The following is an 18962-nucleotide window of genomic DNA, read 5'->3' as shown; positions in this document are numbered from 1 at the left end:
GAACACAAGGTTCTTAGCTGCTAGTAGAATATGCTAAATTCTAACATTTTATGCAACGATCCTTTCGTAAAGTCATAGCACAAAAGTCACTAAGACTTGGCTAATGAAATTACAAAGTACTCTCTTAGAAATTGTTACAAGACAATTCCATAGACGCGAAGTTTCACATTCAAAGTACATTCCTTTAAACACCCTTCTCGCATAAAATTTTCTAATCTAGACATAGACTCTCAATATCCAACTCCCAATATGGAAACATTTCCACATTTGCCATATGACAACTCAATCTTAATAGAATCTTATCTATTTATAATAACGTCGATATGGTCCATCCAATACCATACTTCCAACTACTCACAAGCGACCAATCTTCAGCGAACTTTGGATCGTCCTTTGATAGTTGTTTAATTATTTTAGTCAAAACCAATTCTAGTCCTTTTTCCCTCTTAATGCGCTAGACATTTGGAAAATTTTAGAATGGTAAAATATTATAGCATTTTCAATCGATCCTATACTCGAAGCTTATGGGACACGCTGCATAATGTCTTACATAAAGATATGATACTTTACCAATCTTATGCCATAATATTTTATGTGTCATGTTCTCACAATTCGAACTATGAAGAGGGATGTCGTAATCATAATCGAAATTTGAGAACACGCAATGTATCCTTTGACTAAAAATATTAAAAAAATTTCAGTTTAAGCTTTAGATTTTGAAACGAAGTATAATATTCTCTCCCTTGATAATAGCAAAACAACTTTTCAACCCATGCAACTTTGTAAATTGAATCTTTGTTTTTCTATAATTAATATTGCTAACTCGCAATACTTGCCATAATAATCATACAAGCATAACACTTATGCTCCCACTATCATGATGATTACTATCATATAAACATAACACTTATGCTCCCACTAGCTTTGACATGTATTCAGAAAACAAATGAACTTCCAGAAAACAATGCCTATTGAATTTCTGAAATTCGTATTTCTAATACCAGATGCTTTGATAAGCCTTTATCTAAGCTTTTTAAACTTATACACCTTTGCCTTAGATAGCTCATATGTGTGTTTAATCAATTCAGAACTTATGTTACTAAGTTCCAAATGTTCAAACTAATTGCCAAATCTCACAATTCGAACTATGGAAAGGGATGCCGTAACCATAATCAAATTTGAGAATACAATTTTCACAATCGCCATCTTCTTAAAATCTCTCTTAGTGAAAGCATTTCCTCACAATAATTTTCATGAAGGAGGGAATCTTATGACACTTAGATTTTATGGTCTATGAGTTCCTATCCATGTGAATTTGCCAAAACCAAAGTCTGTGACAAATCCAAACTCATATGGACTGAACTTTCTTAATCTTGATTTCTTGCCTTATGGTAACATGAGTGCCCACCATGTCTTCCAAGTAGTTTAGCAACTTATCCTTACATATCAATGTACTTTCCATTGATCAATGTGATTTGTCTTTATGCATTCAAATGAGAACTCATAGAACTCACATGAATAATTAACTCAATTGGAATGGCACCGAAACAAAATATTGTCAACACGATAGGTTGTAAACCTGAAGTCATGTGCCAGTGATGATCGATAAGGTTTATTCTTGATTTGTTTTCGAAACCTTTTTCAAAAACATTAAAACTCCCACTGACTCCTTGACATATAAGGTTCTCTTATCAAGAAACATTTCTTGACAAACAAATATTCAAGAGTTAGTGTAGCTTTTATCAAAACACTTCACAAATTGGTCCTAGTTGGTCTTTGTCTTTTCCAAGACAGCACAACTTACCAATTTCTAATGTGCAAGAATAAGAAAACTTTTCCAAATTCCCACATTCGTTAAATGTTATAAACCTACTAAAGACTTTTCACTCCATTCGAAATCTTGGAGTATTACTCTAAGATTCGATATCGGAACGAATATGATTAACTTCTTGATTTAACCAATTCCACAATTCTTGATTCGTCTTCTTAGACATATAAATGTACTAAGACTCACTTATAGAATTAATTGAGATATGGTTCTTAACCATTAAGACCTAACACAATAAAAGTACTCTCCCTTTTTCTTAGAACAGAGAAACCTTTATCTTTATGCCTACTTGATTCTTCTTTAATCGTTCTGCTATTTATTGAAACCTTTTCAATTAACTCAGAATTACACTTAATCTTATAAATATAACCATATTTACTAAACTTTAGTAAATCATGACGGATATCTTCTTCATTCTTGTGGTAGACTTGATCAACATACGACCTAGTGTACTCGATCTCCTAGTCCTTCAATTGACACTTTGTCAAAGAATTAGTCTAAATTTCCCAAATGTGAAAGTTTTTCATTCATCATACAATACACGTTGCATGATTCCAAGTTTCTGTCCACTTGAAACTTGGGCGATGAGAAACTCTCCCTATTTGGTAAGTTCTCGACATTCCCACAAATAATACAATTAAGAATCAAATCCATTATTGCTAATAATAAAAACCTTCAAAAACATCAATTTTTTTTCATACATGCCATTGGAAGGATAAATAAATAAGACAAAATCAAAATTCATTTTTATTGCGGAAAAATTTGTCCTTACAAAGCAATTCAATTGAAAAACTATGATATTACATCTTTCTTAACAATTTATTCTAACTCCAAGTAGTAGCTCAAGAGTCTAATCTTCAAGCAATGCGATCGAAATCCATTTCTTTACAATTAGATTCAGCTCACTTCTTCCCTTAAGCTTCCTCTCTTTTCTTCGATCCAACCAAACATCAAAATGTAATCTTATCACATAATGTATTAAGAATCTAGAATAGGAACTTAAAAGAGTTAGCTAATGGATTTTACCTGAAGTAGAGCCATACATCTTGACTCTCCCATCTATTAGATCCCTCAGGTAGTTAGGGAAGCTTCGTCTCCAATGCCCCTTCTCTTGGCAATAAAAGCAAACGGACTCCTTTGGCACACCACACCGGACAATCACAAACTTAGTTCTTTCTGGACTTCCAATGTTGCCAGTGTCCATTGAAGTTTGGGAGTTTGATTCACCAGACAAATTTGCTTGACCAGCACGCCAAATCATTGTTGATTCAGAAGCTATAAGCAAATAGGTGAGATCAATGAGGGTCACGTCGTGATCCATCATATAGTACTCTCTAACGAACTCACTATATGATTTAGGAAGTGACTGAAGAACCCGTTCAACTGCCAACTCACTTGAAATCTTGACACCCAACATGCTTAACTTATCAATGTGTGACTTCATCTCTAAGATGTGTGCACACACAGATTTCCCATCTTCGTGTTTACTTGCCCAAAGGGTTTGAGTGAGCTTGAACTTTTCAAGCCTTCGAACTTGTGGGTCAGGGAGAACAATTGGAGGAGGTGGAGGAAGTAAAGCATGACTCTCATTTCCTTGATCGTATCTCAGAACGTCATCCTCATTTGGAAAGCTTGTTCCAAAGGATTTGGGAAGACCATTGTAAGATTCAGACATCTACAAAACGGGAGAAAATTCAAGTTAAGATGATTAGAATTCTTGATGTAACACCCAAATGAAACATCAAGCTAGGATCCAACACAATATTCTACAACCTAGAAGAGGGATGTCGTAATCTAGTTGTAGAATATTTGAAGGTAGGTAAATGACGATTTACCAATTTCCACCATGAAAAACGAAAAAGAAGTTTAAGTTTTAAATGAATTGAAGCTCCTAGGTCTTTTGAGATTCATTGAACTTTCCAATGGCATGTTTAATATTGATTATGCCCTACTATTTGTGACTGAGATGCTGAGGATCACAAACAAGGTGTGAATAACCATACGTATCACGTGGTGCACCCGATGCTACTATCACCTAATCAATGTGCCGGTTAGCCACACACGCTCCATTGATCTATGATAAACATCGAGCCACCCTTCGCCACCAATTTCGTCCCCAAATTAGTGTTCCGGTTAACCACACACGCTCCACTAACGTTTGACAAGGGTACGAAGTGTAATTCCATGGGTTAGCATACAATTTCACATTTTGCCTAAAGTAACTATGATTTGGGAATTCGTATAAGCATTTAGTTACTTTGTACTTCATTATACTTATAATGGAAGGTTTTTGTGCTATCCTACCCGTCCGGCTAACGACCCTTCACTAGTCAAGAGTGCGGTGGGTAAGAGTGGATACCTATTCAATCGCCATTTTATAGGCAATTTCCTTAAACACCCCTTATAGACCAGCTTCGTGAATGAGGCCTACTAATGGTAAGACTGACTGTTTACTCATACATATATATAATATTAGACTTTTGATGTTATATATATTATAGGGTGTATTTTACACTTTTAAAATACTAGGTGGTTCAATTTAGTAATTATACTTTTAATTTAATTAAATGTAAACCAAAACTTTATGGGTTTATTAAATCACCTTTAATTATACACTTTAATTAATTAATAAAACCATAAGGGTGTGATTTGAACTTTTCAAATTACTAGGGTTTTAGAATTTAACATTTCAAAATTAAACTTTTAATCAACTTTTAAATTCCAAAACTTGAGGGCAAGTTTTGAAACATTTCAAAACATTAGGGTTCAGAATTTAAATATTTCAAAATTAAACTTTTTAATCAAAATTTAAATTCCAAAACTGGAGGGCAAGTTTTGAAACTTTTCAAAACATAAGGGATCATATAACAAATAACATAATAAACAATTAATTTGGTGATTATCTATATTTGACCTAATCTCATTTTAGTCATAAGATAATTACCAAATAATTTAACTAATCCATATTTACTAATAAGGAAACTATTATTCAAAAGATTTGAAATTATCTTTTGTTTTATGAAGGATAATCATCCAAATATAATAAAAATCGGATTTTATCATCAAAATACGTTTTTGGTATTAATCCTTCAGCAAAACAGCAAGAAATCACGATATTCCCTCTGTCTGACCCCTGGACTCGCCGAGTCTGGGACTGGACTCGCCGAGTCAGACTGACTCGCCGAGTTCATCCACTGACTCGCCGAATCAGGTCGGGCAGAGGCCAAAAAATCGTTTTTTCAGCAAGAATTCGACAATTGCAACACGTACAACAGAAACCAATCAAGGCTCTGATACCACTGATGGGTTTTAGGCATAAGAACAATCCTATGTGCTCATACAAACCCTAATGCTTGGATCTAGGTTTCTCTTTTGTACATGCAATGAATCCAAGACTAATAAACCCTAATCTAACATATAATAAACTGAATTAGGGTTTAGAGAATTACCTTTGATTGTTATATAACAATAACAATCAATTCCTTGCTTGGATTGGCCTTAGAAAGCTTAGTGCCTCAAGTGCTGCACCTCTAATGGAGTCACAAACACCACTAAGCAACCTGGATGAAGAGGAGAAGAGAGGAGGCTGCCCAAAACGTCTAGAAACCCTAAAGGAAGTGTTCTCCACGTTTTTGGGGCTTAAGGGTCCTTTATATACATGTAGGCTATTAGGGTTTACAACTAGGAAACCCTAATCTGACTGCTTAAGCCCTAAGCAGCCCATGGACTCCTTCAACATATCCCTTGGACGATTTCTAATGGGCTTTCCATAGAATTCGTCCAACCTATATTTTATTAAGTGATCCATAGCCCAATTATAATTATCTTATAATTACAACTGCAGTCCCCTAAGTTTAATTAATCTCTATTAGCCACAAAATTATTTATCAATTAATTCTTGACTAATATTAATTAAAAAATATGATTTCTCCTTTAATATATTATTCTCATAATATATTAATAAATCATAATTAAACCTTTCTCTCCTTAATTCATTCTACATATTGCTATGATGAAGGCAACCCAAAAGGACCATGCTCATAATCGGGTCAAGTACATACCAAAATAGTTATGGACTTAGACACTAATCCAACATTTTCCTGGCTACTCATTAAACTCGAAGGCATATAGGATTCTAAACAAACATTCCAAGAAAATTGAATAAACCTATTATGTCACCTTTGATGACAACTACGCCAAAAAGCTTCAAACAACCGAACGTTCAATGGAGGAAATCTTTCCAACATTTGGTGAAGTCACTATTTCCATTTAAAATCTATTTGAGCAATACATGTCATTATTTGATGAACCATAGAAAGCTATTCACTCTAAAGCAAAGGTAGCTGACAAAGAGATTGATACTGTGAAGCAAATCATTGATGACGGAGCGAATGATATGGAAAAAGAACAACCGAGAACTACCAGGCCAGTCAAAGCGAACCTCCAAAAAAAAGTTCTACATTTCAGGGGGAGGGTTCATCTTCATCCGATAACCCTAAATTACCATTCCAGGGGGAGAAACCATCAACTACCATATCAACCGAACGTCCAATTGAGGGGGAGAATTCCATGCCTGCAGCCGAAACTGTCTCATCATTTAAGGGGGAGAATGCAAATACAAATGATGATGATACTCAGTCGGAATTGGAAGAAGAAGTAAATGTTGAGTTGGATCCCTCCTATGATTCAAATTACCCTCCTCTCACCAAATGGACAAAAGATCATCCAAAAACACAAATCATTGGTGATTCATCAGAAAGAGTTCTTACTCATTCTCAACTGAAAGCGAAGCAAACTACATTATTCTCTCAAGTGGAATTTGGCATGTTTAATTCGTTTGTCTCCAAAATTGAGCTGAAGACTGTCAACACTACACTCGATTACTATGATTCGATACAAGCAATGCAAGACAAACTCAATGAGTTTGAGCGAAACAAGGTATGGAGACTAATTTCTACACCAAAGGATGCATCTGTAGTTGGACTGAAATGGGTATTTCGAAACAAAATGGACAAAGAAGGGAGATTCAAGTTTGGAATGATGGGATACTCAAAAGTGAAGGTTCCTATGGCGTTTGGCACAAAGTTAACACCTTCTCTAGAAAAAGCAGTTGCTGACATGACCCTCTATCATCAAATGATAGGGTCCTTGATGTATCTAACAACAAGTTGACCATACATAATGTTTTCTGTTTGTTATTGTGCCAGGTTTCAAGCTAATCAATGTGAACCTCACCTATTGGGTGTGAAGAATATCTTTCGATATTTGAAGCGAACCTCTTCTCTCAGTCTATGGTACCCATCAAACTCAAAATTCTTTGTCAAGGCATTCTCTGATGCTGATCTAGGAGGATGTGGATTAGACCGAAAGAGCCCTACTGGAGAATGCCAGTTCCTTGATGGCAAACTTGTCAGTTGGTAATTGAAGAAACAAACCTATGTGTCTCTTTCTACAGCTGAAGCAGAGTATATAGCTGCAACATCATGTACATCACAGGTCATTTGGATACAAAGCCAACTTCGAGACTATGGCCTGAACATGAAGAAAATTCCATTATATTGTGACTTAGAAAGTGTAATAAGGATATGTCACAACCCAATGCAACACTCCAAAATGAAACATATACCACGGAGGTATCATTTTATTAAGGATCACGCGGAACACGGTAATGTCGAAATACATTTTGTAAGAACCACTGATCAATTAGCTGAGATCTTTAGAAAAGCCTTGCATGAAGCAAGTTTTAATATAATCTTACAAGGCTTAGGAATGATGGAAGTTGAATCCATACCGAAATCTCTTTCGCGTCATTAAAAGTTGGAAGTGAAATAGAGCGAACGCTCGGTCTATTTCGGGTCCTGATTTTTCGGGAACCAAAATGAACCGAATGCTCGGTCCATTTCGCCTCATATACAATGGTGACATTTCAGTTGTATCTTTTGTACACTTTATTGTATCTTAATTTATTTTATGTTTTTCTCTTACTTTTCATAAAATTCAAAAATATTTTCTATTTTTATTATTTTTCAAAACATCAAAAATATTTTCTTTTTGTGTTTTGTTTTGTTCTTGTTTCTTTTCTACCTAAGGTTTGAAGAACACATAAGCTATACCAATTGGATCCAGGGCAGGTATGATATTTCTATCTTTGTACTAGTTAAGTGTCCCTAGAAGCATGTTGTTGTATGTAGACCGAAGCCTCCAAGACTGTGAGTGAAGCCTTAATGATTTGATCGAAACCAATCATTTCTTCCCAATTAGGCTGCTAATTTCACTCAAGTCATGAGCTACCTTACTCTTGTCATTTTGAGTTAATAGTTTTCTGTTTTGTCATTCTCAAATAGCATAGGTACTTACGACTCCTTAACCACCTTATCTTATTTGTCCATCTCGTTTCGCTCCACAATTGTAACCCTTGAGACTCTCAGCAATTTCCACTGAGGTTTATGGTTACACAACATCTGTGTTGATGATCTTAGATACGTTCACCAAGTGCTAAGTGAAACCTAAAATCCAACACCTTAAATGAATTAACGGTGATCACATACACGTTCAAGCTATTACTTGTTATCTCAAGAAATCTCCTTTTATTTTTGCATGATCTTTATGAAATTGTCTAACACCAAGATGTTTCTGGACATAAGATCTAGTTTTAGTTTTGTTTTTGAGATTTCCTATTTATATCACCAAGTCACTGAAAAAGACACAAACCTACTTGTTTAACAGGCTACACCGGTCTCACAAGTACTTCTTCCATTTTCGGTCTTATGTCAAGTACCCATGTATGGATTGAAGCGAAAGCCACCCTAATAGCTTTATATGAAAAGATGCCTTTCAATATCCCTTTACAGGCATTTGATCGTAATTCAACGGGAAACCAAATAAGCACTTTGAAGTCTCTCTTAACTTTGAAGGTAGAGATTCGTGCCCAGGATCCACTTTTTATGTCTTCCTAGACATCACATATATCTCACAAATTATTTCCTTTATTTCTTTATATTTGACACTATCTTGCACAGAGATCTTTGATTTTCCAAAGTGCGGTTCTATTTTCAGAAATGTAGCTACGGTTCATTATGATAGAATGGACTCTTTTAAAAGCAAAAGGATGAGTCAGCATGAATTTCAAGGGTCTAGAATCGGAAACCAATTTTGAGATAAACATAGAAAGGCACGTGAATTTGAAACGATAGCTGATGTCACGCCTGTCATCGCCTTTTTCGCTATAACAGTTGTCCAATCACAATTTCCTAGGCGTCGATTGAGATGTTTTCTCCTGTGATATTATTGCGATTTGTTTTTGTCTTCTAGTTAACAGTATAAAGGGTTTTCTCAAATTACCTTTACCCTTTTACCGCTCTCATACTTCTCAAAGACAAATACTGACAATTTTTCCTCCACTGTTCATCATCTTTCTTCATTGAGCTTCAACAATGGCAGAATCTTCTTCAGTGCATGAGACTTCTGCTCGATCGACTCTTATCTCTATCAAGGCGAATCAGAACCTTCTGATCGATATCACATCATTTGCATATGATCTATATATGCTTAATGTGGTGGAATGTCTCAAGTACTCTCCACTTTTTATATCATTGACGCAGGTTGAATCAGATCCAATGTCTTTTCTCTCTCGGGTGTACTCTACTGCAACATACGACAAGACAAAAGAGAGGGTTTTCTTTGACATTCTAGATCAAAGGACGTCGATTTCCGAGTATTATTTTTGCTCACTTCTAAAGCTTTCTTACGAAGCCTCCATGGTCATCCCTGACTCCATCACCACTGCTCAGCTCTTTTCAATGTTCTACAATATGGGGTATACAGAACTCCTCACGACAGTGACTAAAGTCAAGAAGTCTTGACTTCCTCCTTAATGGAATGGCCTCTTCACTCTGTTGTTCAAAGGCCTTTCTGAGAGGGTTGCTGTAACGCTCGTTTATTTAAATAAATTGATAAATCTAAGTCCCGGACTAATTTGTGAAGAATTTTGAAAGTCAAGGGTTAAAAGTGTAAGTTCGGGACTAAATTGAAAAGGATTTTGGAGGTTAGGGTGCGTTTGGTAATTTATGGACCTAAATAGAAAAGATTTGAAGATTGAAGGGTTTACTGGTAATTTAGGGGTCTATTATGAAAGAAATTTATGGGATCAAGGCTTAAAAGGTAAGTTTTGGATTCAGTTGTATAGATTTCTAAAGGTAGGGTTAAAAGTGTAAAATATGGATTACTTTGATAGAAATGAGGGAAAGGAAGGGCTTAATTTGTCATTATGGGGCAAAGTTTCGTGAGTCAAGTATATAACCCAACATCACCGGGTGCTAATCCTTAGCCCTAAGAAGAGAGGCAACCGTCACCCCACCTCTTCCTTGCCTCCGGCGCCATCGCCACCATCCACCCATTCCTCTTCTGACCACCTTGCACCATCGATCAGCCCTTGTCACAGGCCGCAATGAGAACCAACATGGAGTACTTGTGCCGGCGGTGATGAAGTGTAATAAGTCGATAGCGCCTGCCGCCGCTATCTCCGACAGTTGGCGCCGATGCTGCTACCGTTCTGTTGCCAGCGACGACGTGCAATGGATGTTGTCCCGGTGTTTCACTGTTGCGGTTCCGATGCCTTCTCCAGCCGCTGCCATCTGTCCAACTGCCACCTTCTCCCACTGATGTAGTATCTGTCGCCGGCTACCAAGGTTGTGCTGTTGCCGGTCGTCGTGCGCTACCTGGCGGGAGGTCGTTTCCAGATCTATTGTGTGCTGGGTTGTTCGCCAACAACTGGGAAGAACCACCATGGCGGCTGGCCATGGTGGCTATCGCTATTAATGCCGCTGGGTTGCCGTCTCTGCCTTATTTTGCTGGCCACCATGGTGTGGCTATGTGTGTGTATGAGTTAGTGTGTATTTTGGATGAAAGGCTTGTAATTGTAATTAGCATGAAATAATGAAAATAATAATAGTAACCACCACCATAAGGTGGTAGCCGCCGCCGTGTACCGCCGATTGAGCACCACTACCCGAGGTGGTAGTGGGTGGTTCCCCACAAGCAAAACCCTAATGGACCTAGCCAATACCCTAATGGGTTTAAAGATTAATTTTGGGCGTATTGGGCCATGTTTAGATCAAAACCCTAACTGTGAGTATTTAGGCCTTGGACTTATTGGACCTACTTTTGTGCGATTGAGATTGAATTATGTATTAAGCGCAATTTCTCCATATTAACTATCTAGTAGAGTAAAGGACTTAATGGATTAAGACCTTAATGGGCTAAGTGAGAAAACCTTAATATTCACTTGGGCTTTGTGTTGGGCCATCCAAGAATAATCAAATGGACTAGAGTAATTAGTTGGGCTTTAGGGTAAGGCCCATATGAAGGATTGGGCCCAATTTGGAAAATTGGGCCATAGTTTGGGCCTAGATGATTGTATGATATTGGGCCTTAGAATGAGACATGTTGGATTGGACTAAACAATTGGGACTTAAGGGAAGTCCATGTGGAGATTTGGGCCCAATTTGGAAAGTTGGGCCATGTGTTGGTCTCTGATCCCTAGTTGACTTTAGGCCTATGGATTGGGCTTTGGGCTTGGGTAAGCCAAGCTAGGGGTAATGTAGTAATTATCCAAAGTATGTATTTATAGTTATGTAGTGGAACCGAATTATTAATTGGGTGTTATTTTGATATTGACAGATCGGGAATCTGTCATCCAGCAGTTATGGTTTGTCAGTAGGACTTCAGTAGTGTGAGGTGAGTCCTCTTTCAGTAGAATGGGTCTAAGGCCACAATGCCGGCCCGTTTAGGTGTTAGTAGTACCGGACTTCGGTCCGATACCGAGCAGGGCCCGATGCAGTGATTTAGCTTCCATGTTATATGTTACTTGTTTCGGACTTCGGTCTGATGCAGTAGTTAGAGTGCTTGATGTCTTTGTGATTCAAGCATGTTTTGTGTTATGTGTTCCAGACTCTGGTCCGATGCAGTGTGCAGTATATGTAGTCATGCCAGTTGATATGTTTATGTTAAGCTATGTTCAGTCAGTTACCGAATTTCGGTCCGATGTAGGGGACGGGGTCCCAGTCAGTTTCGAACTTCGGTCTGATGTAGTTCCGGCCTTCACTTGGATGCAGTTAGTTTCGCACTTCAGTCCGATGCAGGGGACAGAGTCCCAGTCAGTTCCAGACTTCGGTCTGATGCAGTTAGTTCCGGACTTCGGTCCGATGCAGGGGACGGGGTCCCAGTCAGTTCTGGACTTCGTTCTGATGCAGTTTCCTGACTTCGGTACGATGCAGTGGGCAAGGCCCAATATGTGTTTATATGTTATTTTATGGTATGTGGCAGTTTGGGGGAGCTCACTAAGTTTCGTGCTTACAATTTTAGTTTTGGTTTTAGGTACTCAGTTTTCAAAAGAGGAGCTCGGGAAAATTACAGTCCACACACCATTTGTTCAGCCTGGGATGTTTAGACTCTAATATACTTGACAGTTGTTATAATATTTTGAGATACATTTCTTATGATTTTTTAAAGAGGTTTATTGACTACGGTTTTTATTATTAAATTAAACGAAATTTTCAGACTGTGTTTTTGGGATTTTACAAGTTGGTATCAGAGCCTTGGTTTGAGGGATTCGGGCAGACTTTTGGGTGTGTCTGAACTCAAACTAAGGATGTGGTATAAAGTTTTCAAAAGAAAAAGAGTTTTAGAAAAACAAAAAAAAAATTTAGAAAGAAAAGAACTTTGAAAAAGGAAAAAGGTGTGTTGCATGCAATCAGCCGAGCTTAAGTAAGTACTACCAAATTACCCATACAAGATAATATTATAATATGAGTATCAACTTTAGGAGAACTGCATGTCAGTTTAGGGCTAAGGATCTAGGAAGGATGCCTTATGTGCCTGTTATATGTGTACCAGCTTATTGAGAATTGCATGCTAGTACAGATTAGTGAGTATGTAGCCAGAGTAGTATATGCTTGATTATGTGTACTCAACACCCGAATGTTGCTTGCTTTGTGCTTTTAGGAGTTCTAGTTGTCTTTCACTAACTAGTAAACGAATATATTTAAGTTACATATTGCAAAGACTAAATAATTTTAGAAGGTTAGGTCTAGCTCTATTTTGTAGCTCTTGTTTGAGTCCAACCGTTGTAGGGTAGGATCTCTCATTCGAAGAATTATCTAGTCTGAGTAATATGTAATAGTATTCGCAAGCTAGTTAGGGGAATAAAGCAGGGACTTCTTATCTAGCTGATGTCGAAGAGTGGGTTGGTGATTACCCTAGGGAAAGCCTAGGATGAGATTAGCAAGAGATCAACAATAGTAGTAGAAGGGACTTGGTGGAGTCGAGGCAGTACTTGAGGAAAGTACAAATAGATGTGGAAGGTAGTATGGGCCCGTACTACTAAAAGTAGAGGATCTGTACTCGAATCAAGGAAGGCTAAGATAAGACTAGGGAACTTGTAGTGTGTGAGATCCCTCGAGTTCTGATGAGTATTGTGATGTTAGTAATGGTATATTATCGAGTATAGTGACGCTACATGGTAGACCAGATGGTAGTTCTGGTGTTGACGAGGGATTAGGCTCAGACTCTGTAGTCGGGTAGCTCGATGATCAAATGAGGGAGTTCATTCCATCTGAGATTATGTGTAATATCATTGACCAGACTCCTGTGATCCTTAGTATGATCAAGGAGGGCATTATAGAGATTTGTGATGAGAGGCCGAGTGCATTCTGCACTAAGGTTACAGTCATGATAGGAACTCGTACGCTGATGTTTCGGGATTTCAGAGTTATATGGTACCACAGTATGCAGCAGATGAAGAAATGAAGAAGGTAATTTATCAGAACATACTATAGAATGATAGCAGGGAGATCGTGAGTATCTCAGGGTGCAAGACCCTGAATGATATGACTTCTAAATCTTGAGAACGAGATATGGACTTGGAGCACATTGGTAAGAGGGAATTAGATCATTTGCTTATATACAGGTGTCTCAGGAGAAGACCCTAGATTTTGGATAAGCTTATGAAGGACCAGCAGGGTTAGATTCAGTACAACACATGCGGGAAACTACACGATGGAGTCTTTCGTTTCAAGGGTTTGAGTAAGTGTAGCCCTGAGTTATCCTCAGTTTGGGCATAAATTATTTTTTCAAGAGATGTCATATGCCAATTGCATACTGAGAAACATTAGCGAGTAGTGATAGAGCATTTCCAAAATTGCAGGATTGGGAGAGTACAATGTCATCTTGGTTTATTCCAAGACTGAGGAGCATCATGAGAAGCACCTGAGGGAGGAGCTAGAGACTTTGAGGAGGGAGTGTCCTTTTGCAAGGTACTCCAAATGTGAGCTCTGGTTGCGCAAGGTGCAATTTCCTGTGCACCTTGTCAATCAGAAGGGTATTCTAGTCGTTCTGGCCAAGATAGAGGTCGTGATGCAGTGGGAGATTCCGAGGCCTCCAATTGAGATTCGGAGCTTCCTGGGTTAGCGGGTTATTACCAGAGATTTATTCGGATTTTTTTAGAAGTTGTATGATCTTTTGGGTTAGCTGGTGTCGAAACCCTAGCAAGGATAAGCGTGAGTTCTAGCAGATTGGTCATGGGAGGGTAGGAAGAATTGAGAATTTTTCCAGTTTTTAGTGTTGTAGAGCATTAGCTCTATCAAAGTAGGGGAGAATCACCCAGGATTCTGAAGCAAGAGCAGTTATGAAGATAGGATAAGTTTTACATCATTTTCAGGAAGGAAGAAAGCCCAAGCGGTTGTATGATTTGAAGAGAGTGTGAGATGGAAGTTCAGAAAAACTTCCCAATAAGGAGATCGTGTTCTCGTAATGTTTGCTATCAAGCCTTAGGGAATCAGGTTGGGGATTCCAGTCAGGACATGAATTCAGCTGAATGCAGGTCAAGCGCGTGCTCGATCCAATATGGAGTGTTGTAAGTCTGCGGGTGTAGCCGTAGCTTTCACTAGCAGCCAGATAGTGTCAGAGTGTTAAAAGTCTTTGGGTGTACCCGTAGCATTCACTAGCAGCCAGATAGTGTTAGAGTGTTGTAAGTCTGCGGGTGTACCCATAGCATTCACTAACAGCCAGATAGTGTTAGAGTGTTGTAAGTTTGCGGGTGAAGCCATTGTTGGATTATTGTCTAAGTCCATAACTATAATTGGTAAGACTTGACCCGACCCGACATGGTCCATTTGGGTTGCATACCATCATGCACTTGGATAGACTATAATGAGAGAAATAAGACACTTATGGTTATTAATATATTATAAGTTCTAGTATATTAATAATAAGAATAATAAGATTATTTAATTAGTATTGATCAAGAATTAATCTAGGATTAATTAAGTGATCAAAAGAAGACTAATTAAATATATGGGTTGATTGTGTAAATCATCCATACTTGTATAGTGGGCTAATGCTCCATGGATAATCAAGTTGGGCTAAAACCCATAGGATGGTCCATGGATGCTCCATGGTGTATTTGTACCCATGGATCATGGAAATTAAAGGCCATGTCAATTAGGGTTTACATGGTGTAACCCTAACTATATAAGCATCTTATTCTTGACCAAATCGGGAACTAGGGTGTGAAGTAAAAGGGCTAGCCGATTTCATGAAGTGTAGAATTCTCTCAAGTTATTCTAAGTGTTTTGGTGATTGTGATTCCATTTGAGGCTTCCACACTATTGGGGCTAGACACTCAAGCTTCATGAAGACTTTCTACATCAAAGAGGTATGTATTCTATCTTGTTACACTCTTCACTTTTGTATGCTAGATTAGGATAATACCTTGGATGTTCTTATTTGCATGTATAATAGAGAAAACATAGATCCAAGGTATTTAGGGTTGCATGTACACTTAGGAGTGTTAGAATGCTCAAAACCCAACAGTGGTATCAGAGCCTAGGCTTGTTTTCTATTATACTTGATGCATATTGCTGAAAAATTCTGAAAAACTCGATTTTCTGGCTTTCTGGGCACTGGACTCGCCGAGTCCACTGATGAACTCGCCGAGTCCATGAGTAAAATCATCCTACTCGCCGAGTAGGTTCATGCACTCGACGAGTAGGAGCCCCAGACAGCATATATTCGACTTTTTTGGCTAGAAATGGACTAGGAACATTACCCTAAGAGGTTTTTGAACTTATAAACTTGTTTTTGATGTGGTAATGTTCATGCTAATCCAATTTCAAAGATAATTAGCAATAGATTCATGTTTTGAATTAGTTTAGTGATTAGGCTAATTACATGAAAAGGTTTGATTTGGATTATCTTGTTCTTATGAGTTGCTTAGATTAATAGAAAAGTTAATTGATTATGTGTTTTCAATCCAAATTAATCTAAGAGTTGTTTCTAAAATGTGCTTTTGTAACTTGTCCTCAAGTTATATGAAAAGTCACATTTAAGTTTCATAAAACTCATAAAAGTTGGCAAAGGTTACAAAAGATGAAGAGTCTTGTCCTTAAGTTATGGAGGTTCAAGAGTCACTTCATTAATAAATAAATAAATAAAGTGTAACCTTAATTAATTCCATAAGTTATAAAATAAAGAAAAGTTAATTCTATTATTAGTTTAAATTCTTCCATAACTTGTCCACAAGTTATGGAACTTGAAGAGTTTTTGGATTAAAACTACTTAAACACATAAGTTATGGAATTAATTAGTTTTGAATAGTTTCAAAACTTGCCCTCAAGTTTTGGAATTTGTATAGCTTTCACTTATGAATACTTTAATTCCATGTCAGCCCTTAGAATTTTAAAGAGTTAAAATTCAACCCTTATAATTTATAATATTATAAGTTAACAATATATATATATATATATATATATATATATATATATATATATATATATATATATATATATATATATATATATAAGAGTAAAGTCAGTCTTACCGCTAGTACGCCTCATTCACGAAGCCGGTCTATAAGGTGGGTATAAGGTTGTTGCCTATAAAATGGCAACTTAATGGGTTTCCACTCTCACCCACCGCTTGCTTGACTGGTGGAGGGTCGTTAGCCGAACGGGTTTGACAAGACTATAATTCTCCCTTCATTAAAAGTATTAATGATAAATACTAAGGAACTAAACTCTTAATAATTCCCAATCTTAGTTACTTAGGAACATGTGAATATGGTGCTAGCCCATGGAATTCACACTTTGTACCTTACCAAGTCGTTGGTGGAGCGTGTGTGGTTAACCGGCATACTAACTTGGACTAGTAAGGATCACGAAGGGTGACTTAATGTTTCTCATAGATCAATGAGCGTGTGTGGTTAACCGGCACATTGATTGGGTGATAATATTAAGGGTACCAAGTGAATTGGTATGGTTATTCACACCTTGTTTTGTGATCCTCGGCATCCCAGTCACAAAATTTGAGAGGGCACACTCGAGATTGAAACATGCCTTTGAACAGTTCAATGAATGTCAAAAGATCTAGGAGTTTCAAATCCAATTAAAACCTAATAATACATTTCGTTTATCTTGGTGGAAATTGGTGAATCGTCATTCACCTACCTTCAAATATTTTATAGCTTGGATTACGGCATACCTCTTCTAAGTTATAAAATAGTTTGTTGGGTCCTAGCCTTAATATTTCATATTGGGTGTCATATTAAGGACTTAAGATCAACTATCTTGAATATCTCCCAAAAAACATGTCTGGTTTAGACATTTATGATTTTCCCAAATCTCTTGAAACAAGCTTTCCTAAATGAAGATGATGTCCCTTGGAAATCATACTTCTTTCACCTCCTTCAATTATTCTCCCCAACCCACAAGTTCTTGAAAAGTGTAAGGTCACTCTAGCCCTATTGGCAAGGCAGGGTCTAGGTGTGTTCACATCTTGGAGATGTAGTCACATATTGACAAGCTGGGAGAGTTGGGTGTCAAAGTCTTGAGAAAGTTGATGGTTCAATCACTTTCTAAGTCACATAGTGAGTTCCTTTGGGACACCTATGAAACAGACTATGACAAGACCCTTAATGATCTTATCTATTTGTTAAGATCAACTTCCTTAAAACTTGATGGACATTGACAATAGTGACACAGGAAATACAAGAAAGCATTCTCTTCCCAATGGAAAGGGATCAGCCATAGTCAACTCGGTTGACCAAATGGTAAAGAGAAAAGCTAAGTCTATGATAGTCTTGTGTACCATTTTCAAAGGGTCCATATGTTTATATTGCCAAAGAAAGGGGCATTGGTTGCGAAGCTGCCAAAACTTACCTAAGGATGTTAAAGTCAATAAATTTGACTCTACTTCAGGTAAAGTCCACTATCTAACTCTGTTAAGTTTCTATTATGAGATTTTTGATACATGATGTGACTGGGTCACATGGTGATGTTTTAAGAATCAAAGAAAAGTGAAGAAACTTAAAGAAAGAATATGATGAATCTGATCGCGTAGATGGATTTCTATCGCATAGTTGAAGATCGGATTCTTGAGCTACTTCTTAGGAGTTATGAGATATTGCTTAGAAATAGATAACAACAAGTTTTCATATGGATTGTAAGGATAAGTTTTTCCGCAAAGTTTTAAAATAAAAGAAAATTTTTGATTTTATTTATTTTAAAATATCCTTACAATGGCATTTGAGGAAAAATTGTTGCTTATATGATTCCATTAAGAGCAAGAGTGGAAATATGAAATTGATTCTTTCATTTGTGGTAATGTCTAGATTTACCAAATAAGGAAAGATTCTCCTCACCCAAGCTTCAATTGGACCGGAACTTGGAATCATGCAAGCTATATATCATGATGAATGAGAACTTTCAAGTATTGGAAAAATTAAGACTAATTACAGGGTCACATGGATGTGTGAGTCAAGTAAAGGACTAAGGGATCGAGTACACATTCTTGTGCACTGGTCAAGTCCACCACAAAAGATTGATAAGACTATTCGTCATAGTTTACTAAAGATCAGTAAATATGATTATACTTACAAGCATAAGTGTAACTCTGAGACATTGGAAAAGGTTCCAATGTATGGCAGGGCGAATAAGAAGAATCAAATTAGGCAGAAGGATAAAAGTTTCTCATATCTGAAAAGATGGGAGAGTACTTTAGTATCAGTTTTGTGATCATCTTAATGATTAAGAAACCATATCAAAATTAGTTCTCTAAGGAAATCTTAGTGCACTCTTATGAC

This window comes from Lactuca serriola, chromosome 3 (assembly GCF_051521515.1).
Source record: "Lactuca serriola cultivar US96UC23 chromosome 3, Lser_US96UC23_V15, whole genome shotgun sequence".
NCBI lineage: Eukaryota > Viridiplantae > Streptophyta > Magnoliopsida > Asterales > Asteraceae > Lactuca > Lactuca serriola.
Note: the sequence above shows the minus strand (reverse complement) of the source record.